This window comes from Emydura macquarii, unplaced genomic scaffold (genome assembly GCF_026122565.2).
Source record: "Emydura macquarii macquarii isolate MOO-44397 ecotype Brisbane River unplaced genomic scaffold, CSIRO-AGI_Emac_v2 contig_1790, whole genome shotgun sequence".
NCBI lineage: Eukaryota > Metazoa > Chordata > Testudines > Chelidae > Emydura > Emydura macquarii.
In genome coordinates this window covers 11,150,972-11,177,174 of record NW_027131927.1, presented here as the reverse complement: position 1 = coordinate 11,177,174, position 26,203 = coordinate 11,150,972, and the positions used below count along the sequence as shown (strand labels likewise).

General features: G+C 41.4%; 1 protein-coding gene across 8 annotated transcripts in view; it reads right to left on the bottom strand.

The window, feature by feature from the left end:
* The window catches only part of ADGRL3 (adhesion G protein-coupled receptor L3), a 769,462-nt gene that overhangs the window by 619,755 nt on the left and 123,504 nt on the right, over positions 1–26,203 (bottom strand). For 6 of the 8 annotated variants that reach the window (XM_067556899.1, XM_067556895.1, XM_067556900.1 and 3 more), the window contains exon 2: positions 1,963–2,029. The gene's annotated coding sequence lies outside the window, so the exon portion shown is untranslated. Of the gene's footprint in view, positions 1–1,962; positions 2,030–11,029; positions 11,094–26,203 lie in introns of all 8 variants that reach the window. The other 2 variants (XM_067556894.1, XM_067556893.1) reach the window with 1 other exon arrangement.

The following is a 26,203-nucleotide window of genomic DNA, read 5'->3' as shown; positions in this document are numbered from 1 at the left end:
CTTCAAGTCACATGTTTCCACTGGGCACTTTCCCCACCCAGCAATCTCCCCTCACAGTTCTCCAGTCCAGCCTGCATCTGCGGGTCTTGAGTTTTCCCATCAGCCTCCTCTCACCTTCCTTCCATGCTCATATCCCCTTCAAAACTCAACCATAGTTTCCACTTGTATCTTCAAACCTCAGATCTTCTCTTCCATCAGCTCTATCAGGTGACACTTCATACAAACAAACAAAGCTCTTTTCGGGTCCCTGCTCCAGCATAACGTACATCCCGAAGCTTCCACATATGGTCATCTACATTGTCTCTTCCATTCCTTGGGTCACGATCACTGCTGCCTCTGTCATAGCCGTCATGCCTAAACTCCTGTCAGAAAAAAAAACCCAACCCCAACACAAAACAAAACCAGAGCACTACACTTCTCCCCCAAACTCCCCTTACAGAACTCCCTTGTTTTCAGCTCTGTTTGCTGGCTCCTGTGCCGTTGGCTGGCTGCTTGGCTGCCTTTATACATGCCCTCATCAAGGAAACCCTGTCCCTTAATCTGGGCTCTGCTGTGATCAAAGGTTCAGTTTCTCTCACAGTACACTGCCCTCTGCTAGCCCTTCCTGATGAATGAGGGTCTAGATCTTCTACTAGATAAGGAATAGATAAATTTCTGAAGCATATCAATGGCTACATAACAAAAGATATCCTTGTAATACTGTAGTCTATTTATTTTTGCTTTCTTTGTTTATTCATCTCTTCCAAAGTGCTCTGTGCTAATTATCAAGAATGCAGCGATGTAGATGTAGAAAACTGAAGTCATCATTCCACTGCATTTTTCAAATGAGCATAGTGAAATAATGTCTCATAAGAATCCCTTGAATGTTTCTGCAGGCTCTTTCCGGATCTTCATGCCATTTTCTCTCAGTAGGTTCTTTGCACTTTGCTTATATTTTCAGGGGGGTTAGCTCTTATTAAGTCTGCTTATTTATATTAAAACATCCTTTACCCACAGTCTAGGTCTTTCCTTTCATTTCAAATGCTGTGGCATCTCTAATTTCTCCCCACTTTGAAACTATAATTTGATGATTAAGTCTAGCAACTTAAGTAAAAGTCCAGGCCCAGCACTGTATAAATCAGATCATCAGACTATACTAATGCATAATCCCCCTCATACACACAGGCTGTCAGAATGTTCTATGCACCGTTATAAGACTTATAAGACATACTTCCAAACTTTGGGACCCATTCCCTCCCCTACATCCCGGCGCAGAAGGAAGTCTGCACCCATGGATCCAGGACTACGAGTCATAGAAGAGAAGAATGATTTCCCCACCCAACGGAAGCTACCATGGGTGGCTTATGCTCTGCAGAGCTGGGACAGGCAAGGTGAGGAAGCCAACCAGATGAGGAAGCCCTCCCAAACTTGTAGAGGGGCTTGGAACAAGGAACTAGAAATTGAGGCTCTGGTAACTTACATGGCTTCCCTTTCTGCAATACCCTGAGTCGGGAGCAGCTGAGCAGCATGACTCATACAGGTGTGATCACCACTTTGACACCAGAGATTGAACCAGGGACCTCCTCCACACTTACTCAATAGGCTACACAAGTATACTCAAAAGTTATACCAGGAAAACAAATGTAGATGATTGCACAGCCCTTTTCACTGGAGCGTATTAGCACCTCTTTCTCTCTTTCACCTCTTTAACTGCATGTATCATTTCACAGTGTGATCGTCTGCATCTTTTTATTTCATCAGCAACTTCTTCTGTTACTTTTATTCCCATATTGCTCTTATGGAAAGGACCATTGTAAAGAAATATGACTGTGCCTATGAAATGAAATTATTGAATATCATAAGCAATGACAGCATTGCTCTAGATTTGCACAGTGTGACACCTTGAACAGTTATCTATACAAGTGCTTCAAATATTTTGCAACAGCTAACAAATGAGGCTAGACTCTATGAGCTAATAATTACCTTATCTTGTTCTTCAGTTGCTAAAAATCCATACGTTATTTTTTGCAAAGTATTGAATTCAGCATTTCTAGGGGGGAAAAAAAAAAAGAAAAAAATTAGGCTCATTTGCACTTGCCTCTGAGGATTTATTACACAGCCATGAAAATGCTTTTCTGATACATGTTCACGGTGTTTCCGGAATATATAGATCTGGTTTATTAAGGAGATATGCATTTTTAATATGAATATTTACATAGTCTGTCTTTTTACAGGAAGACAACAGTGGTGCACACCTCCCCCACATTAAAGAAAATACTGACAGGACTCAATGCCCATTAGAAAGAAAAAAACAGAACAATGGCATAGAAAGAGCTACGTACTTATGTTACGTAACAGAAACATTTTTGCATTTTTATAATTCTAGGGTCCAAGCCTGCTTCCATTTTATATCTAAAATTCCATTCAAGAGGTGCAGGAACAAGTTCTTATGCCTCAGTTTTGTTTCCAAATTTAATTACACATCTAGTTCATTTCTATAATATGCAGCGGAGAGGACAATGACTTATTTCGATCATGAGTCACATATTAAAAAGGAAAAAAAAAATTAAAAGCTGTTAAGTCCTAGTGAGCTGGTATCCAGTGTTAATCAAGTCCAGTCATTGCCAAGGAATCACCTAGAGCAGCAGTTCTCTAAATCTTTCATACTATGGGATATTTCATAGGGAAGAGATTTCTTCTGAGCCACCCCCTCTCCCAGTTCTCTGCTAAATTTCATTCTACACACTGCCAGATTTGCAAACCAGAAGTGTCCAAAGACCATGGGTTCAGAACTATCAATCTAGAGTGAAATTCTGGCCCCATTGACTTCACTGGGTCAAGATTTCACCACTACAGTGAGATATGTCCAGGAATTAGATGGCCTTTTCCTTTGAAGTGATGCACAATGAGCCTTACTCTGAATAGGGCTATCTGTCGACAAGTGAAGACCCCATTGAATAAAATGACTGTTGCACTGAATTTTGCAATATTTAACCCGGGTCAGTTAATGGACTTATAAAAAAATTACATGGGTGAATTCCTGATCCTCCTGAAGCCAATGGGAGTTGTGTAATTAACTTAAGCAAAGCCAGGATTTCAGCCCAATTCTTCATATTCTTCTGCTCCTTTGGCACTGTGAAAGAATCAGAATCATAGAATATTAGGGTTGGAAGGGGCCTCAGGAAGTCATTTAGTCCAAGCCCCTGCTCAAAGCAGGACCAATCCCAACTAAATCATCCCAGCCAGGGCTTTGTCAAGTCGCACCTTAAAAACCTCTAAGGATGGAGATTCCACCACCTCCCTAGTTAACCCATTCCAGTGCTTCATCACCCTCCTAGTGAAAAACGTTTTCCTTATATCCAACCTAGACCTCCCCCACTGTAACTTGAGACCATTGCTCCTAGTTCTGTCATCTACTACCACTGAGAAAAGCCTCGCTCCATCCTCCCTGGAACCCCCTTTCAGGTAGTTAAAGGCTGCTATCAAACCCCCCCTCACTGTTCTCTTCTGCAGACTAAATAGGCCTAGTTCCCTCAACCTCTCCTCATAAGTCATGTGCTCCAGCCCTCTAATCATTTTTGTTGTCCTGCACTGGACTCTCTCCAATTTGTCCACATCCTTTCTGTAATGGTGGGGCCCAAAAATGGACACATTACTCCGAATGTGGCCTCACCAGTGCCGAATACAGGGGAATAATCACTTCCCTTGATCTGCTGGCAATACTCCTACTAAAGCAGCCCAATATGCTATTAGAATTCTTAGGCTTGTGGTTCGCCTACCTTATTAGATGTACAGAAATGCTAAAAAGCAGTCAATTGTAGCTGAGGACACTCAGCACTTTTGCAAACCAGGCAAATTTATCTAGGAACTTAAGTGAGGACTTGACAGCCTAAATGTCATCGTTCCTGGCTGACTAGGCACGCCCGCTTGTAGGAGGATGTGGTGTTGCAGGTGAGCCCTTACTTGATTTTTCTCTTACCAAGGGGATTGCCAAGCCCAGATAGATGATTAGATGCTAAGGAACATTCTCCTGTGGAGGGTCTCATTGACTAACTGTAAAGCCAACACAGAACATAAATACAGCTTTCAGCCCAACATGTCAGCTGGGTGATCAGGCCGTTTTTAGTCCCTCTGTAACCCAGCTGAGTCCAGTTATCACTTCAAACCATGCCCTTCCGCAGGGGTTCTCTCGATAATGCTCTCTGCCCCTGGCCTCTATCAGAGTAACATTCTTCTCTGGAGTCAGGGCCCAGTAAGGTCCCTCCCCCCTGTGACTCAGCTCTAAGGACAGTGGGTGATCCTTGCTAGGCTGGGCTTCCAGCCAGTAACTGGGAGACCCCTGGCTGAGATCAGACCCGCTTGGGTGCCTGTCAACAGCAGCCATCCAGCTAGGAGGCTGCCTTCTCTAGAAACTCGTCCGAGAGGTCATTCTCTAGGTTCCCTACTCAGCCCTCTGACTCAGGCCTCTCTTGAGAGCTCCTCTCCACAGGAGCTTCCTGCCTCCCTTAGCAGTTCCCTACTCACTGAGCTTGGGTAACCTTCATTAGCTCCAGGTGCTCATTTACTAACCAGCCACGTGGGACAGTCAATTATCCCGAGATGGAGCCTTCATAAGACAGTCATAGGCAGACTCAGCCAGCTCCCCATAAAGGGCAACTGCCCCATGGCACTAACCTTTAGGCTGCCATTTTTGAAAATGTTTGTCCATAGTGTACACATATGACTGAATAGGAACACTGAACGTTAATATTTATAAGAGGCCTGATCCTGCAGTCTTTATACAGCAAAAAGCCAACAAGAGAGTTTTAGCTTGGGCTCAAGGTAAGGTTAGCTGTCATTTTACCTTGCACATGAAAGACCCAGATGCTAATTTGTCTTGGAATGTGATTCAAAGTGGATGATTCTGAGAAGGAAATACAGCTTTACAGGTGCAAAATAGACTATGCAACACCTCAAGAGGAGCATCCAATATGCATTATTTCTAGGAAAAGTGTGATTTGGTTGGACTACAGCAGTTATATGTTATAGCAACCTCTACACTATGCTTCAAAAACCCACTAGAGAATAACTTTGATTTAACTGCAGCATTATATGGCCAAAAAAATGGCTTTCCATAATAGTCTCCAGAACTTAATATTAGTTTGTTTCCCAATTACCTTGCAACAATTTTTCATATAAAAATCAAACAGCAGGCTGTTTGTTTCATTTACAACACCCCTGATTTCATCTCTCTCTGAATACAAAATTGTACAGGTAGCACAACATAAAGTGGTTTATGGTTCTGTTGTGTCAACTTGGCATTCACTGCACACCTCCCCCCACCTTGCGTGATTCTTCTTTTAAAAGACTAGAGTGCTGGATACAGAATATTCTTCCCGACAAATTCCGAATGCATAACCTTGAGTTGGCCTTTGCCACAGTATTCACATGTTGATTTCAAATGTAGTTCGGGGATTTCTTTTCTTATTTTAATCACATAAGGGACCGACATATGGATGCGTGTGCCAGACATGCTTTGCAAAGAATTTGGCAGGGCACAAAACCTGCTTGGATTCAGTCAACTGATGCCCTACATCATGGAAAGCATGTGGTATCCCATCCTGCCCTCCCCAGGATGCAGTTTAAATACAGTGGGTGTAATTTTAACTCTGACTCTCTTTAACATTAAGAGTTTCAGTTAATTCCCCACACACACAGGAAGCTCCCTGTCACACCATCCCACTCAAGCTGGCCACTCACCAAGTCTCTGTCCCCCACCCTCTGCAATTGCCAGATGTGTTCTCAGAAATGATTTGTTGTTTCTAGCTCAGCTGTTTGCAGCCTGACCAAACGAATTCCAGGTGCATTGTGGAACTGAAAGTCCCATTTGACAAGCAGCAGCACCCAACATTCCGTGAGAAAGAGTCATGTTAAAGCAGGGAATCATCCTCTCTCTCTCACTCCATCCCATGTAACACTGTGGGGAAACAATCTAAGTCATCTACACTGAAGCCAGAACTGCAGAGATTAATGCTAAACGGATAGCACAGCTGCAGCAACACAATCAACTCCTGCTAATCCTCCTGCTGGGGTTCTAAAGGCTAATGTCTCCATATCCTCTGTTACAGGGACTAATGCATTTGTGTAAACAGGACAAGGGCACCACTCAGCCTGTGCATGTGCCAAGATGAAGACAATTCATCTAAAACTATTGTGGCTTCCTCACTTCCACACCCACTCTGACAGCATTATTAGAAAGAGCAATGATAAATGCTGTCTACTCTAGCAATCCAACAAGATTCGGATAGTTGAAGCAAAAATTGTTTTTACTCTACCAGTGCTGCAAAACAGAAAACTACTGAACATTCACATTAAATGGGGGGAGGGAGGTTCGCCTTCACTGCAGCAGGGGTCATTTGCAGGTGTAAACTAGTGTAAATGGCGGATGCTCTGTAACCTGAAGTTTTAAAATCATGATTTGTGGACTTCAGTAACGCAGCCAGAGATTAGGGGTCCATTACAGGAGTGGGTGGGTGAGGTTCTGTGGCCTGCAATGTGCAGGAGGTCAGACTAGATCAGTGTTTCTTAACCTGGGGGTTTAGAGGGGTCGCAAGTGCAGAGCTCGTATTGGGGGTGGCAAGAAAAGCAATTGCCTGGAGCCACAGGGGCGCCATGAAACGAAGTTACATGCCTCAGCCCCGTGGGGGTGGGACTCAGGCTTCAGGGGTACAGTAGTTTGGAAAGGTTAAGAACCACTGGACTAGATGATCATGATGGTCCCTTCTGGCATTAAAGTCTATGAATCTATCTCTGGGAGACTCCATTGGCCTTAAATTAGATGCCCCCAAAAATCACTTTTGAAAATTGAGGCTGTTGTGAGTATTGTAAATTCATAAGTGAACTCACCGAACGAGGCGCATGAGGCTAATATTTCACAAAATGCATTTGGTTGTGTTATTTGATGTGTGCAGTTTAGTTTCAGCTGGCGGGACGGTACAAATATTTTGCGTAGGTACCTTCGTATGGCAGAAACCACCGCTGTTGTCACTCAGTCTCAGCAGACACAAGCAAACAGCCACTGAGGCTGAAGAACACCTAGATCCAGGTCAGGGTGAAAGCCAAGCATGGGACAGTGTAGGGAAATTTCCACTATCACAGCTTTTGCTGTACCAGTCCTGTGGATCACCTTATGACATCAGCCTATTTGAACTACATTAACAAACATCCAACTTGCTTTTCAAACCACAAATATTACCGTCCTCCACTATGAAACTATTTCGATGACAGCTGTTAAAGTTAATAATTAGTAGTAGTATTACGGTAGCCCTTAGAAACTTCACCTGAGATCAGAGCCTTATTTGTCTCAGAATAAAGTGAGAGCCTGACCCTACCTCATGAGCTTACAATCTAAATAGACAAGATGTGCAAAAGGTGGGAGGGGAAAGAGATGCACAGAGAAGGAGTGGGACTTGCTAACGCTCACACAGCAGGTCTGTGGCAGACCCAGGAAAAAAAATCCAGCTCTCCCATCTCCTAATGCACTTTCCTATCCATTAGCTCAGGCTGCCTCTCCAGTAATAAGCTGGTCAACTACTAACAAACTTGATTTATCAAATGTAAAGTGCAGCTCAAACTACTGATACTGTATCTAGCTCCCTTATGCAGAAACATGAATGGAACATGGTTGGCACAGTAAGGTATCAAAACACCAAGGGTCAGATTTTCAAGAGTGCTCAGCTCCCATATGTGATGCTCAATTAACACAGGAGTTCAGCTCCTATTTAGGTGGGATGAGAGAGGGTCCCTATGTGGCGTGTGTCTAGGGCCACCAATTTCCTCAGTTCAGCCCTGCCAGTACAAGCTAGGTCAAAGACTAAGATAGGATGCTGTGCTGGCTTCAGCAAGTCTACTTTTCATAATGTATGTGTAACGCTCCTGGAAAGAAAGAAAAAAACGACTTCTCTCTCCTCATGGACACCGCTACCTCTGCCCTTTCCTTTCATCTTCCAAAGCAATGGTTTCACACTTTCCGGGTACATTAGAGACATTGATCTCATTAGTGCTTTCTTCTTCAATTGCCACTTTCAACAGAGAGGCGAGTTGCTCATACATTCTTCTCGACCTCATGTTTACAACTTTTATGAAATGGTCCAACTAGATAAGCACAAATATCAAGGTAAATGGGCCATTTTATCTCATGCTCTTAAATTTTAATAGGATTACATACTGTAAATCTACAGTAACATTTGCAAGTGAGAAACTTGAGTCCCTCATAGTAAGGGTTTAGATACTTAAAATATTAATATGTAACAAGTAATATTACAAAAGGTTACATTTCTAACTACCTTTCTCCTGAAAATCTAACACATTAATGTCAAAAGAAATGTGATATATTTTCCATGGGTTACTAGCAAAGTGCTTCAAACACAGTATAGCTGGAATTTTATTAAACTTCCTTGTATTCAATTAACCTAAAATGGAGAAAGAATGTGGCATTTTATAAAGAAAGGATGGATAAAAGTAACAATGTGCAAAATGAATAAAGCTTTTAGCCTTCGCAAACAATTTTAACACATAAAATATTAAAAGCAAAGCTAACTTAATCTTCGGAAAGAATTAGAGGCAATTGGCTGTAGCTCATATTATGGATTACTTTGGTTTACCATTTAAAAATGCTAGAGTCTACCACTATGGTTGTGTATTACAGCACTATATATTATCCTCTCTAACACAGTGTATCACAGTAGTACAAATCGTGCTCTCCATGAAATGCTTCTGTGGTAAAGAACAGAGCAGCTCATTTCTCTAACTAGGATTACTTGTTAGGCTTCCCATACTATTTCCTCTTGAGAAGTTTTTGCTTTCTGTCTCCATCTCCTCCGTGCTCTAATGGCTTTCAAACTCATTATGTCAATGACCTGGGAGCTTAAAACTGACTCATGACACTTATCCCTTTGGGCCCATCGCAGACCAAATTTTGTTTTGCTAGAGTTAACAGGAAATATTTACAATTTCTACAGTTTAAAAAAATTACATGTTTTTTTAAAAGATAAAATTACAGGGCAGAATTTTCACCTCCAGTCCACACACAGCAGTTTTTCTTCCTGTAGCAAGACTCTTTGTTGTATATTATAAAGCACAGAAAGCCAATCAGAGTAAAAGAAAGAGTAAAAGGTGTAAGTTACTTAGGTCCAAAAGTGAAAGTGAAATTCTGCTCTCTGAAAGACATATGCAGCGCATACTGACTTTAATGGGGCCAGAATTTCACCCTAGATCGACACCTGCTAAAGTCCATGGGAATTGTTCATACATATAGGAGAACAGAATTGGGACAACCATTTGAAACTATGAAATATTTACAGCTAAGTTAACAGTGATTTCCCAGCAATATATTTTAACAGCTCTTCTTCAAGCACCGGGTATCATGTTGGCACAACACTCTCCAAACTCTTCTGCTTCGCATAAATTCCTGGCGAAGAATTTAGGAGATAAAACTGATTAATCCTAATTAAAATGAAAATCAAGAAAATGATACAGTCTGTTGGCTCTACTTGATGACTCAAAAGCCTCTCTCATTTCAGTGTTAATTGTCTCTTTATACTAATGTGCAATTCTCTAATACACACAGAATAATGTTTTTTTATTTTTCTTCACTTGCAGTATTAGGGGACAGATGTTAGAAAGTGCTCAGTATCTAACTAAGCACCTAAACAAGGATCAGATTTGCCTAGGTGCCAAAATAGTACTTTCTAACCTCTGACACTAAGGGTGCATTTGGTGTATTAAAGCCACAGTCAATGGCAAGGGACAGCGTAGAGGCACATGCCATCCAGACACTGCTGCTTTGGACACTGCACACTGCCTTTAAAGTGGTCGCTGTCTTTACATTAGGCAGCAACAATCCTTGGGCCGTTCCTCCCAGTCCACATTTCCTTACAGCAAGTAATTTTCTGCAAAAGTTTTTTCCCTGGAGGTGGCCAGGCTGCCTCCATTGTGAAGTGCAGCAAAGAAAGAAATGTGCTAAAACCCATAGGGCTGGAGGGCACGTGACCGCATCTCAAAGGGAGGCCTGTTCCAATGACTCTGTGCACATACGGCCAGCCATCAGGTAGCCCAACCTGAACAGTGAGTGACCTGCTGCCTTACTGTCCTCCACCCCGAGAAACACAAAACAAGAAACACCAGGAGGAGAATCAGCAATACACACCCAGAGCAACCATTCCCCTGAAAAACATCAACCCTGCAAAGCTAGCCAGTTGTAGCAGAGAGGCAGCAGGGAAAGGAGGGAGAAGTTAACAAGCAAACCAAAGGCAGGTTGTGTCTCTCTCAGGGGGTAGAGAGGAAGCAGAGCAGGGTATGTCTCTACCAGTGGGGCAAAGGCAGGGCAAGGGCGGGACGGGGCTGGTTGACTCCCAGGTTCAGCAAAGTTCAGTTTGGGGGGGTGAGGCGTTTTCTCACTGGAAAATGGGGAGCACTCGATGGTTCAGGAGAGGCTGATGGCTATGGATCAGTGTGGGACAGGGAAGAAGAGCAAGGTCTAAGGAGGTACATAGGCAGGTTGGGTCTGACTTCTGCGTGCAGCATTGCTTCCTGGTCTGTGACCCAACTAGTTCAACCTTACCCAAACCCATTAGAGGCAGGACAAGTATCAAAGGGCAAAAGGAGATTGGTATTTTAACCTGATGATATAAAACATAAGCAGTGAAGTCTAGAAAGTGGAAAATAGTCCATATTCCTTGTCCCAGGTGTCATTAGGACGGCCACACTCCAGGAGTGAAATTTAACCAAGACCTCACCAAAGCCCACTTTCTGTATTCATTTGCATGGTGTTGACTATTCCACGTGAGTTGGGGGACATATGCAATCTATTCTTGCTGCAGAAGAAAGCCCTTAACCGATTTCTTGTAACAAGACTATTAAAGTGTCACTGTATGGACATGTGGCCCAGGAGTTAAAGTTCTAGAGCAGGAATAATGACAAAAATGCAGAGCAGAGACCCTGGATTTAGTCTGTCAATGAAAACTTGGAGGGACAAATCTATCACTTGTGTCTCTCCAGGGACTCTACTTACTTTGGATAAGGGATCAATCTGGATGTGGATCAGTCTCCTTCTCTGCTATGTACCACACAGCACACTGAAAAGAAATCCAAATGCAGAACCTTTAGAATACACTGCTGCTTAAATGTACACTGTATACAGTGTACACTGCTGCTTAAAGGAAAAACTTGAACTACGGTAAGTGCTGAAGACAAACTGGATGCAATCCAGAATCTGCTATGTTATTTGCGTAGACACCATTTATTATGGTTACATTTTATTATACAGTAGTAAAAAATTACAAGGCAACATCCTGTGTTATTTCCCACTGGGATAAATGATACAGATGGACTATTAAGTCTTAACACTAGAACCAGCATGCTAGACTATATTCCATTTGTGCCTTTATAATGTGTCAATAGACTGACATTTATGCCCATTGATGTTAAAGCTATGAATATTATTGACATTTAAATGTGCAGCATGATACAAACCTAAAGCCCTCACAATTCCTACAAAAAAGTGACCCTACCACGTAACACCCTATTGGGCACCTGTACCCTAAACTAAAATTACCACAACCATTTTTTCATGCCTGCCTAGTGTTTTTTTTTTTTAAATGCTCACATCCTTACATAGAAAATTACTACAAACACTGTACTGTACTTGCACTGCAGTAAGAAATCATATTTATTTATTTATTAAAACTTTTGCCCTTTTACACACTGGACATCTTTATGATCTAGATATCAAGCTTTCATGACATCTTTGAGCCCAACTGTGTATTAGCAAAAGATGAGTAGTGCAAACAAGCTGTCTCAAGGGTTTGGTAAAGGTATAGCCCTGCACGTTTTAGTGGGTGGTTTTCACTTCACCTTGCTTAGCAATGACCAGAAATTGTCCTGTGACAGGTTTTCAGTCACCTGGGTGACGGAGATCACTAACATGAATTGCAAATACTGAGTTGCAATGGGGTTTCAGGACCAGGTCTCTAGAAGTATTTAGGAACCTAGCTGCTGTTCATTTCAATAGGAATTAGGTGCCTAAATACCCTTGAGGTGAGGGGCCTAAGAGCTTAATTCACATTGGCCCCTTTGAAAATCCCAAATTGGTTACGCAATATTCAAGTCACAAAAAAACCACCCGCATAATTGGTATTAATGAACATCCTTCATGGAAGAATGAGCACACAGGCCAAAGACTGAACAACTAAGGAACAGAGGGAATGATATGTGGGAATGTTCAGAGGGCTGCTACCCAGTTTTATGGACCAAAGAATCCACTCTTCAGTGCTGTCACCCCAGCACCTTTCACAGGCACCAAACTCACTCATACTATAACAGGTCACTGGGCAGGCATGGGAGAGGCATTTAGAAATACAAGACCCGCAAGGGTTATCTAGTCTAGTTAATATTTCCTAGCTCGGGTAAGGAAAAGTTACAAACATGCAAACTACAGGGGTTTATTCAAGGGTCAGGTCTTAAAATAACGTAAATAAACAAGTCTCTGAAGCTGCCAGTGCTCCTCATCAAACCAGCTAAAGTAAAATCACGAAAAAAAATAAAAGTTTGTTTGTTCATAATGCCTCCCTCATCTTCGGGGCTAATAGATGAGTGGCATGGGGGGCAAAATGTACCTCCCGTTTTGCCCTATGACTCTGTTACATCCCTGTTTAAAAGTCTGACCCAAAGCCCATTGATATCAGTAGCCATCCTTCCACTGATTTCAGCAGGCATTGGATTGAGGCTAACAGTGCTGATGTTCACTTAGAAGAGTGCCACCATGGTCCATTTCATCACAGGGGCTACAGCAGAGGAAGTCAAAGTGGTTAACTACAGTTCGTCAATGATTCTCCATTGGTGACAAGTTTGCACTATACAGAAAACTCATATCCTAATTTATATTTAGCTCAGATTCTCTGCATGGTATACATTTCTGGATAGGTCTGTCATACTTTTATTATTATTATTATTATTACTATTATTATTATTGTGACACCCAGACCCTTAACTGAAATTTATGGCACCTGAACAGACTTCAAAAATGTAGTTTATCATTAAAAATTAGCATCAAATGTGACTAAAATGAAAAATTATCTTGACCTTTTATTCCTCGTGCTTTAGCAGTCACAATTCTTCCTTCACGTGAGTGGCCATCTCTTGTTCCATTTTTGTGACATTAGCAAACACAGCAAGTTCTGAGCAAGGGATACATAAATATCCTAATGAAGGACAGATTTTTCCCTTGCAACAGACTGATTTAATCACACATACTAAACATATGTGCCCAAATCCCACTATCAGCTAACAGAAGAAAAAAAGCTGTTTCATCTTAAAACAATGTAGTCCGACCTAAATCTACCAGCATGTCCATATTTTCATGTGTGCCATGACAATCACCATTTATTTTATGGAGCATACCCCAGTCCTTGCAATGTCACCATGACAAGAGGAAAAGTAGGATCACTGGAAGCACATGAATCCGAAATTCTGCCTTATGGCATGGATTAAAATGCCATATTCCTGAATTTGCAGAGAGCCTGAAGAGAAACTCTAGGAAAAAGAGATCCATTTCCCCAAACAGAATGGGAACTTTGAAACCTATTGATAACAAAGCAATATGCAACATTAACTGCTTTAATGATAACTGGAATAAGACTCAGGGCTCCAAAGCCAGTATGGAGGCACAAAGTCTCAGTGCAGATGGCCCTGTGCCTTCACAGATCTCCTGAAATCCCTACAGCTCTTGGGGGAACTGAGCACCTTGGGGACAAGAACTCCTGCTTCTTCCATGATGGGGAACCCTGATTGAAGAAGTCAGAGGAAACTCTGTAAAGGAAATTTTAGAGTGTTCTTCTAACCATCGTCTACTTCCCTGGCGGTTTTGTGGGAGCAGGCAAACCCACAAAGCTGTGTAAAAAAAATGTTTAAAGCTGTTTAAAAAAGTCACTTTAGCTATAAAAATTCCACCAAAGGGAACTACTGGAAATACTTTCCTAGTGGAAACGTACATCACACTAATATATAGGAATAGTGTGCAATCATTTTATTCTGCCCCATGACTTATAAAAAAACACAGAAATAAATTATAGACATAAAGACATCTCTGGCTACAGGTGTTATGAAAGACACTTAAATCATCCTGGGTTTAATCTCTTGTGTGATGTGATGTTATCAGAAGCCTTTTATTGTCTTCACCTTTTTTTCAGTTACTCTTAAATTATTGTGTCTGTTATTTCTTTATTTCTACTGCTATGTGATGAACTGCAGCACCATAAGATAAATTGCATTCAGTTTGCATATTTGACCTCTTCACTTGCACTCAGCCAGCTAATCCATCTCAGCTGGCCCTATTTCTAATATGCCATACCTCTGAGTAACTTTCAAACAGCTGTAGTTTTTTGGGTTTTTTTAAACTATTGCCAAAAAAAATTAAAAAATTCTTCACCCCAAAAGGTGACAGCAGAGACTAAAAACAGAACTCAATACACACAGCTCCAAACTCGTGAGAACTTTCAAGATCTGAAATCTCTTTAACTGCCAGGTCCCGAAACACACGGCTTTATCCCATTTCAACACTGAGGTTTGCACGCTTTCCAGTTACTCATACAACATTTGTACAGTATGCAGCCTTTGTGCTTTGTGAGACGTTACACCTTAAAACTGCAAACCAGTAGATTTACAGGAACATTATTGGAGCAACTGCCCCCATTGCTGGTAGCTCTACAATGAAGTGCTGTATGTATCGTTAGCCACAAGGGAGCAAGCGCTCTTAAAAGAGCTTGACCAATGTTTTTGAATGCGGATGCCTCAACCTTGGATACCTAAATCCACAATGAGGCATCTACATAAAAATTGCCTGATTTTCAGATCTGCTAAACACCAACACCCATGAAAGCCAATGGCAGCTACAGGTGCTCAACGCACTTGGAAATTAGGCTATTTCTGTTTATATAGTACCTAACGTAATGGGTCCTAGTCACTGATGGGGTCTCCTAGGCACTATGATAATACAACTATAGCATAACATAATAAATTACTGCTACTACTAATTATAATGCCATAATATGGATTTGGAAATCTAAAGGTCAAAGTTTTGGCCTTGAACTGTATTAGCCTTCTGAAGTGTAGAATCACATACAGAGAGGTCTACAGTAATCAGCATAAGGCAGTAACAAAATAGACAAGTTCTCAGACTGCTATTAATACACTAAAAACAGAAAGCTAAACACACTGAATATTCCAAGAGGCTTTTAGAGTAAAACTGCTGCATCTTCTGCGGGGGGGGGGGGGGGGGGGGGGGAGGAGGAGACGAGACGACAAACCTTCAGAGTTGTGAAATATAAAAAGCCACCAAGAAACACATCAATTACATTTCTCATTCCAGACAAATTATTGCCACCTTTATTGGTACTCAGAAGTGGATCGCAAACTATTCTAGCTAACACACATTTTCTCTGTGTATTTGAGAAGGTCACTGCTTCTAAACAACCTAAGTTTTTGCCTTTTCAATTTTTTTTGCATGGTTTCATCCTAAATTTAAAATAAATAAATAAATGATAAAGTTTTGCTTGCAGTCAGCATAAACAAAGCATCTTGCAAATCTTTAGCATACTTTTTCATAGAAAGGACAAGAATAAGTGTTCTAATAACTTGCTTAAATATCCGTGACAGAACAGTTCTGCTGTGAGGAAGCTGCAGTTTTCATTAGACGCACCTAACCAAATAACAAAAATGCTGCTTTCCTTTTCTCTTTGCATTTCAAATAGGATGGGTTTATTATCTCAAGCCAGTGACTAACATTCACCTGTCATTTAATTTACAGACTCATTTATCACTTAAGGTAATTCAGGGAAGCACTTAAACACATGCTTAAGTTTAAGCATGTGCTTAAATCCTACTGAATTCAATGGGACCTAAGCCTTCGTTTGAAGTGCCATCCCGAACAGAGGCTTAAAATACAGCATTAAGTCGGCTCTAGCAAAGCTCTTAAGCACACACTTCACTTTAAGCATGTGAGCACTCTCATTGACTTCAGTGACAGTAGTTATGTGCTTAAAGTTAAGCATGTGCTTATGTGATTTGCTAGACTTGGGCCTAACTTTTTTCAACGAAATGCTGGTCACATTAGATGCACAAGCATAAGTGGATTAACCAATTAGATTTGCATTTGTTATGAATCCTTTAATCTAATATTGATTTAATTATGTTATGTCATTAGTGGCCTGGCAAATTTGTAAGAAAACAAGCATAAGCAAGTAAAATACATGTCCCTACACACTTGCTTCAGGTAATAATTTAGCTCCTGTTCATCCCCTTCTAAAAAGTATATGTTAAATTACATGGTTATTTACATTCTATAAACACTCTGGATGGGATGGTTGGAATAGCTTTTTCTTATAAATAGTATCTACATAGTATTTGTCATCAGTATATCTCAGAGTACTTTATAATCTTTAATGTATTTATTCTCACAACATCCCTGTAAAGTAGGGAAGGGCTATTATGTCCTTTTAATAGATTGGGAAGTGAGGCACAGAGAGGCTAAGTGACTTGTCTAAGGTCAAGCAGGAAATATGTAGCAAAGCAGGAATCAAATCAGGATCTTCCAAACCCCAGGCAAGTGCCCTAACCACTCCTCTCCCAATAGTAGGCTGATTTTATAGTTTTAGATTTGATATTGACTGACTCTACAAATCACAAATAATCACAAATAGCTACATATACTTTTCCCTCTGGTCATCAAAAATATATTGCATAAAGCCAACCTTTACTGGCAGAGACACCAGAACTGGACTGAAGCAGAGATTCTATCCCATAGTCTAGTATAACGAGTGCAGCAGTGCACTCTCTAGATAAGGTTGAATTTCTGTACCCATCATAAACCCACTTTTTCTGTAGCTTGTAACTTTTAGGAAATCAAATTAATTTGGGGCTGATATTTTCCATACTTGGCCACCTCTCAGATGTATGTTTTTTTATTTTGTTGTTATTTTTAGAAAGTTAGGAAAACTGATCATCCATTTTCAAACTCAGCATGCTCAAAATTAAAAATTTAAAAAAAAAAATCACTTTACACATATTTTCCTATAAAAATATTTTGCACAGCACATCTAGTAGTTGTGGGGATGCCATTCAGCTTTTGCTTATTTTTTAGATTTCTGAGAGAGAAAGAGCAAACCAAGTTTGATTTTTAAAAATCATTTTAATTGTTTTAAGTTTGAGCATTTTCAACTTTTTTTATACATGGGACAAGCAACTTGCACCCAGTATCTTTCAGGAACTATAGATTATCCAGTAGTACAGAAACATTCATCTCTAGGGTATAAACAAACAGTCTTTTGCTCTTAGCTATAGGATTTTCCCATAAGGCTTGACTGAGTTTAGGGCCTGATTCACAGCCTACCAAAATGATTGAAGAGACTCCCATTTACATCAATGGTTTTAGAAAAGGAAAAGAATAGAAGGGAAAAATAATGAAAACAAGCAAAATGATGGTGATTCTGAAACTTGAAATGATGAGGAAGAACAGAGACTAGGGAAAAATATGCAAGCATCGTGAAAGGAGTCCAGAAATGATACCAAAACACAATTGTTGGCCATTGAGATGGCTCACTATCTGGGATGACTAAGTCACAGACTGGTACAGCACTCTGAATAGGCAAAACTAAGGTACATTGCTAATAAATATTTATAATGAAACCTAAAAAAAGTGTTTGGGGTAAAAATCAGACACAGTTGTCTCTCAAGCTCTCTGCACCAAGTTCTAAGAGCTGTACAAGGGTAGTAAGGAGCCAATGTCAGCTTCTTCAATGACAGAAAGAAAAGTGGTCTCCTTCAGGTAGGTGAAATAAGCTCTGACCCTTAAGGTAGATGAAATGCAAGAATTCTAAATATGAGACATTATAGCTGGGCTTTAGCAAGGATAAGGGGACTACGAGTGCTTCCAGTGTTAACTCCAAGTGGGACACCAGCTGGTGATGGAACATTACCATTTATTGTTTGTATTGCAGTAGCACCCCCACTCACGAACCAGGATGCTACATACAGTGCTAGGTGCTGTACAGACAGAACAAAAGACATCCTCTTCCCCAGAGAGCTTACAGTCCAAGCATAAAGCTGTAGATTGAATGTGGAAGAAAGAGCAGACCTAATCTCTGAACATGTTCCTCTGCCTAAACATGCATTCTGCCTGCCTCTGTGCGCTATAGGGTGCATGCTTGTGGGACTAGGCGCAGTGCCTGCCAGCACCTAGAATGCAAGAAGCCTTAACAGATGAAGCAAACAGACATTCCATCACCAAAACTTAATCCAGAAAGTAAATCAAGAGGCAGCAGGTTTTGTCTTATAGCGGTAAGAGTCCTAGAGCTTTATAGACGACAGCAACAGAATACCAGGAAAATAACAGGCCTATTACATTTTGGGATATGCATTCAAAACTACTACCCATGTCAAGTAGTACCTTTGATCTAGAGTTGCCCCAGATGATTCCAAGGGTAGCAAAACAGCCTCACTGGAAGGCTAAGAAAAGAAATTTGTTCTGTGGATAATCTGACCTGAAATAAGAAAATAAAACCTCTGACAGTTGGTGCGGAAAAGCAAACAGCTCCATTTTCCCTCTTATTCTCATGACTCATTCAGAGATTGTTTAGCCAAAATGTGTCAGCTGTGGTACAGCATGCAGAAATCTCTGCTCACGGCCATTCCCACTAGTCCTTCTCCACCGATACTGAACACTATTAACATGGAAACAATATTCAAAACATTTCACCAGAGAAAGAATTTTGGCTGAAAAACATCAGACAACCGAAAAGGAAGAACACATGACCCTTTAAACAGAAAGAAAAAACAGTGATAGTAATTTAAACAGTATATTGGGTTGCCATATGTTTTCAACAAGTATTTTGTATTATCAGCAACATTTCTACTCCAGAGAAAGCCTTTTATCTGGTTTTCTGTAGATTTATGCACAGAAATAAAACCTAAAAAAAGTAATCTATTTTCACAAATATTATGTATCGATGGCTCAAATTTTCAGCCATTACTATTGAGCAGATCATACACAAATTAGAACAGCTGTCACAGTTTATCCACAGGTCTGCAGTCAGTAAAAATTAGGACCGTAGCAACAGTCTCTGCTGTAGCACATCTTAATCCCCATAAAAGCTTTCAAACCTCTACTGCATAGCCTGTGCATAGGCACCAGATGAAACAATTAAATATAAAAAAGGAACTGGCTAGTAGGCTCATAAAGATCCTGCCCCAACTGAAAAAAGGTAAAAAACTAACTGACTTCAGGGAGAGCAGGATGGAGACATAGTTTTCAATCTTAGAATGCTATCATCCTTTACAGACAAACAGCCATGAAGAGGCCATTCTAACCGAAGCATTTTAAAAGTCACATGGAGCGCAAAGTAGACTGACATTCTCCTTCATCGGAATTGTACAAAACTTTGACTAACTGGAGTCTAGTAAATCAGAGTCTTTTTCAATTATTTAAAAAAAAAAAAAAAAAACCATCACTATTTCTATATTCATAACAAGTGATTTCACTAAGCATTCAAAAAAGCGGGACTGAGCTGTATCATGACAATGCATGGTCTCAGCTGGGGTTAGATCAATCGCTATTTATATATATGAACAACATGACGTGGTTAAAGTTACTCTGAACAGCAAAATGGGCCATGGAAGTTATATTGGGAGGAGAGGGGGATTAAAATTAGACTATACTGAAATGAAAGCCACTCCATAATGTCCCAGATTTTCCTATTTAAACACATCACAATAGTGCAGGATTCATCATTAAATGCATTTCATCTCTACCACTAAAATGCATGTTAATAAGACACAAGCCAAATTCTGATCTTAGTTGCACTGGTATAAATTTGTACTGGAATCACTCTGAATGCACAGCGGTCCCTGGAAGCCCAGCCAAGCCTGTTTTAATTACAAAACCTGAGAACTCCCCACAGTCTACTTGTAAAAAGTCTACAACTTCCCTGTCCGCGATCACCAGTGCTGGGACCATTCCATGCATCTGCATAGCTCGTCTGCTCTTCTGTCGCTACTCAGAACATTCATCAAATGGAACCAGTGGAGAGGGAATGGCAAAAAAGATTGAGCTGCAGTAATCAACAAAATGTGGAATATAAATGAAGTTGCACATTTTTGCTGAGCAGTATCAGAGAAATAAATTATGAAGAAATGTAACCATTGCCTATTAAGAGAGACAGATTTATATGATAGCTACAGCTTTCACAGTTTATGAAACGATGTCCAATAAAATGGCATGGTGATGATTTAGTAAGGTATTTAAATTCACTGTTACATATATTTTATATTTCAGATTGGTCTTTTCTACTTGGCCATACATTGGTTTTGCCTGATATACACATACTCTTTTGCATATGTAATAAGCATATCAACTTCCAGTGGAAAAGACAATTTAAGAGATCTCTTCTCTGAAGGTTTGCTCTTAAATATACCAGATGACTCATATTCTCTGTTTTAATATATGCTCGGAATTGGAAAAGGTGAAAAATGCGAAGGGCTCATATTCAGTGCTGCATTACCTGGGGATGAAGCACCAAAATTGCAGCCCTTGAAGAGGGCGGGGTGGACGGGCAGCTTAAAACCATGTTTACCCTCTCCCAAATCCTGGCTACCCCAGCCACTGAAAAGGCCCCATCTAATGTACGATGCCCAGTGGGGGCTGGTCTAAGTTATAGCAACCTGTCCTGGGCTTTCTGTCGGTAGCAGTACAGCCTAAAATGCCCATAGCACTAACCCTCCCTGGCACACTGGTTCCTGCCCCCACCATGCCCCCTTACAAAGTTAAACGCCCCAGATGGAGGGGTTTGTTCCTCTAAAAATTCTAGGGTGAGACTGCAGATGTTTCAGCACTGTATGTTCATAAAGGCTCTTGTGTTACAAATCTGGATCAGATAAATAGTCTTTACTAATCGAAATCAATAGGGCTACCTGTCTAAATAAGGCATATTTGCATGGGCTTTGCAGCAACAGGGCCAAGGATGTTCTGGGAGAAAGGAGAATGGATGTGTATCTGTAGCACTTTGACACAGACCCCTATAGATATTAAAGCATCAGGTCAGTAAAGGCCAGATTCTGCCTTACAAATCTGGAATAGTGGCCTATTCCACATACCATCCTCTTGATAGCAAGCCTATCCAAGGCACTCAATTCTGAAAAGAAAAGAAAAACTGGTCTGATAAACAGATTAGATTGATAGATTATAAAGCCAGAAGGGGCCATTAAACATATAGTCTGATGTCCTGTGTAACAAAGGTGCTCCTGCATTGAGCCCACTGACTTCTGCATTGAGCCCAGCTAACAGAGGACTAGAGGCCACCTGCACAAGAACAAGTATTCTTACATTCAGGAGGGGGGGAAGACACACACCTTTTGTGATCACTGTCCCTTTTTACCCTGGAGACATACACATGGTTTTCTCCAGCACAGGATGCTAGTAATGGCGACAGTTGGCATGGCCCAATGGGGGAAAGGAAAAGATCCAGAATACAGAGCTGTGATCAAATTACGATAAATATCAGAACTGATCAAAAAAATGCCAATTGTTCTTTGCAGGAAAACTTTTTTTAAATTCTACCTTTCCACCCCCCACCTCCTCCCAAGTTTTTCATGATTTTTTAAAATTAAAAACCCAGTAAAAATTGCAACAAAAATTAAAATGTTCATACCTAGTGTAAAGCCCCTTTTTTTGTCAAAAAGAAAGTGTTTCAACAAAAAAATTTCCTCCAGCTGTACTAAATAGGAATGTAAGGTCTTGCATTTATATAGTGCTCTTCATCATCAAAGCATAAATATAAGCTAATGAACTACTTGTAGTGCTGCATGCATGGGAAATCTGGAGTTCCCTAGCTCCTGAGACTCTACAGAACACTAAATTTCTTAGGGTTTTATTAATTATTATTATTATTCCTGATGCTTTAGCATGATTTGTGATATCAGCAATCCAGTCAGATACCTCACCAATAGCTGAGATTTGGAAGGCTTTGAATATTTTTGGACAGAGAGAGCCACAGGCATTGTGCAAAAATTCTGCTTTGGATCATCTCTTAACTCTCATGCCAATTTCCAAGTCTGAGTCACCTAACAGGCAGGATGTGGTAAATACAGCTCGTAAAATAATATCTTAACCAACTAAACAAGAGACAAGGAAAGGAAAAGAAAGAAAAGTCTTTGCAGATAAGATCTTTTGGATCCATTTTAACAGCGTCTATTTTCCAGAACATCAGAGAACTTCTAATATTCATCCTCAAAGATTTACTGAATTCAGCTCTAACTTTTAATGTGGCAGTTAGGAAAGTAAATAGTCTTGATTATTCTGTGCATCTTTGACTGTATCAACAGGAGTATGTCCAGCTATACAATGGAAAAAAGGAAAGGAACTTGTGCACACTCTGTCATCTAGTAACAAGCAAGGTTTGTGCAATGGCTAAAATACAATGAACACTCCTGGAATCAGCCTACTGATTATAGACTGCTCGACCACTGGCAGAAATTACATTAATGTCAAGACAATGTCATGGATGGGTGAAGAGGAGAACCTACAACTAATGTGATATTATTTTTATTCTATTCTATTCTCTATAGATTCTTATATTGCCTGCATCACCATAGTATCTAAGAACCATATTTACATTGCAGTAGCACCTAGGAGCCCTAGTCATGGACCAGGGACTTATTGTGCTAATTGCTGTACAAACAGAGAACAAAGAGACAGTCCCTGCCTCAAAGGACATATAATTAAAGTATAACATAGCAGACAACAGGTGGTGACAGACAAGGTATACAAAGAAACAGTGAGACAATTCTGAGCAGCATGATAGGCTATGGTCTCAGCACCAGGTCATGCCATGTTTTTTGTAGACACGACAGCAAAGGAGAGTGACGTGGTGCTTACGGGGAAATCCTCTGAAGTGGGACAGCAGCATGGGGGAAAGCATGAGGGTACCTGTTTGAAAATTTAACAAGTTTTCTAAAAGTTATGAGTTACAGGAAAAGTGGTTTATACCGGGCACAGAAATACAGTCTCAAGTCAAGTGTGCATCACTGCACCCAATCCAGACTGTGGGGCAGAATCTCTGCTTCACCCCCAATTTAACAACTGGATAACAAAGGCTGGCATCATCATTAGGGCTTTGTTCAGATTTCTACAATCTAAACATAAAAACGGTCAGACTGGGTCATTCCAATGGTGCATCTAGCCCAATATCCTGTCTTCTGACATGGACAATGCCAGGTGATACAGAGGGAATGAACAGAACAGGCAATTTTTGAGTGATCCCTCCTATCATCTACTCCCAGCTGCTGGCAATCAGAGGCTAGGGACACCTGGAGCATGGGTGTCTGATGTGGTGTTCTTTCCCTTAGTTGGAATAACTCTGTCTAAAACCTGTGTTGCGATTCTTCTAAGTAATTATTTTTTAAAAGAGTGACATCTTGGGTATTATTTTAAAAGCTGCTACGGGACTTGGATGCCCAATTTCCATAAATGTCTAATGGCAGTTGGGTGTTCAGATTGTTTAGGTGGCTTTGAAAAACCTCCCTAGTAACTTTCCAGGATTTTAAATTATTTTCTGATGGTGGAAGGTTTTCACTGCTGAATGGTGATGGAAATCTGCTGCCTTGTTCAGAGCATGTTGTTAAATGAATCCTCCTCTGCTAACTCATCTTATTTATTTCATCTTACGATGGGAGATTAAATCTTACCAGAGACCTCATAGCAGAAGCTTCCATTTAGAAAACTTCAGACCAGTACCTTCAGCTTATTTGGCCTCCCTCAAAAAGAAGTCTCCACTCTGTCCCTGACGAAGGTGACACTCACACCTAGTTGGCCATTCTTTGGATCTTGGCACTTGATGCAATGAGTTTGACAGAAAACTCTTTCTATGATTGCAGGCCAAAACACTTGCTGCATGATGCACAAGACGTATAGTTAGAGATTTTTCTTTCCTAGACTGCCCCAGTTGTGCACCTTGACTATTTATTCCAATTTGTCACTCAAGTGACTCCTCAGGGAAACATTGGAAGGACTTGTCCCAGTCTGGGTGCTTGTTCTGAGCTGAAGCTGTGATGAACTCGTATCCGCAGAATGATCCCTGTGTGGGGTTTGCAGAACTAAACACCATCCTGAGCCCTGCTGTAGTGAGGGGGTGATTTCTGGTAAGCTTATTAGAATGTGCATAAGTTCCTTTTTTGTTTTTAATAGGTTTTCTCTGTCATGCTTTTTACCTTGAGAATAAATGTTCTTGCTTAGAAAGAACTGTGTAGTAACTTAACTATGGGCAATCGCGCTGTTTATAGCCGCTAAAAAGAGAACTGAAGCAAGCTTATCTTAGGCAGACTGTCTTTTGCTGGGGGATATCATAGCATAATCAGGGGACTGTACAGCCTAAAAATACTCCCAAGTCCACCCAAGTGAAGTGATGGCTGAGGAGCCAAGAGCCTACAGAGGGTGCTCTTGCAGGACCACAGAGGGGCATGCCAAAGCCAGTTGCCCTTAACTGTGACAGCAACCTTCTCCACCTTCAACACATTCCTAGCAGCAGATGCCTGTGGGCCAGGAAATGTAGGAAAGTGCTACATCAGCTCTATGCCCACAGGCAAGTGCCCATGCCAGGTGAATCCCCAGCAGTAGCATGTGGGTGGTTTCCATTCCCTTTGTACTGTCTGAGCGGTGCAAAAGGAGCAGAACAGGATAGAGAATCTGCTTCAAAGGCCCCTTGACTTGTTTAAAATAACCTACTTGGCCTGAAGCTGAAAAGCCTGGACACCCATACACTTGGCAGGGGGAGGCATAAAAGGTGTTTTTTCCCCACTGCACAGGACAGTCATCTATGCTCTACTGTATATTTTATGTCAGATTCTGCTTTGAAATAACACTCAGACTCTACCTCCCCAAAATATACAGACTGCACCTTGTCCTGCTTGCAGCGGAGTTCACCACTCATCACAGGCACACCTCCTCGTGGCTCACCTGGGGATTAGCTTGCCACTGGCCCCTCAGCCCGTTGTCTTCAGGACTCAGGATAGTTGCCTTCTTTGTGGCTCGGTCCTCCGGCCAGCTCACTATCGTCCCCCCTTTCCAGGGCCTATCAACCTCTCTATGAACAACTGTCCCTCTGCCCTTCCAGGCAGTTCTACGCCCATGGCTGTGCCACTTCCCCCACTTCTTGGCTGGTTGGGGAATCAGGCCTGCCCTGTACTCTGGGTTAGAGCCCAGGAAACCTGTGCTCTACAACTATGGTCTATTTACTCACAGACCTGGTTGCTGCTTCCCTGGCCGCTGGCCTGCTTCCTCCTCCTATCCTCTGGATTTGCCACCTGTCCAAGCTCCCCCTCCTTCTCCCCATGACTATTTTCCCCTTCAGCATCTTGCCAAACCTGTGATCTCCAACACACCTCCCTCCTGTCTGGAGTGACTGCAGACTGCTTCCCCCTTTAGCCCTCTTCTGTTCTCAGCCTCTTAACTTTATAGAGGCCCTGCCTGTTCCTGCCCTGGCAAGCTTCAGCCTTAATTAAGTACTGTTGAGCCATGGCTCCCCTCCAGGTGCAGGCTAGGTGGCTAATTGGCCCATCAAGCTACCTTACCCCTTCATGAATAGTGTGGAGTGAATACTGCCACCCTGCTTCAGTGGTCAGGCACTTTTGTTTTCCACTGGCATATGATTTGCTAAACGCAGAATCTGCAGGAGGATACATTGGCAGTTTGTTTCTTTCTGTCATAGTTTTACAGTATTGCAGCCACCAGAAACGCACACTCATCCTGGCGGTGGTGTGTCCTTCAGTCATCCGCGCATGGCTTTTCCTCAGATCTGCATACAACCTAACCAAGGACATCCTGATGATCCCAACCCTCCTATTTGAGAAACAGGTCTCCTCCTTTTCCTCGCTTTCCTCTCCTAGCTGCCTTCTGCCTGGATGCAGGTGAGCTCCCTTCTTGCAGAGCGAGTCAGCAGGTAGGAAGTCCTCATGATGTGCACCTGCAGTCTACCAACCCAGGAAGCAAGAGAGCCAGGAATGGTCCCAAAAGTCTCCTATATTTCATCATGCAGAATTGCTGCCAATCTAGACAGCCAACTTTGCCAACTAAGTATATAAGTAAGTTGGTAGCACCAATGGATAACTTTAATTCTGGCATTTGCTAAATTTGGACTGCTTGATT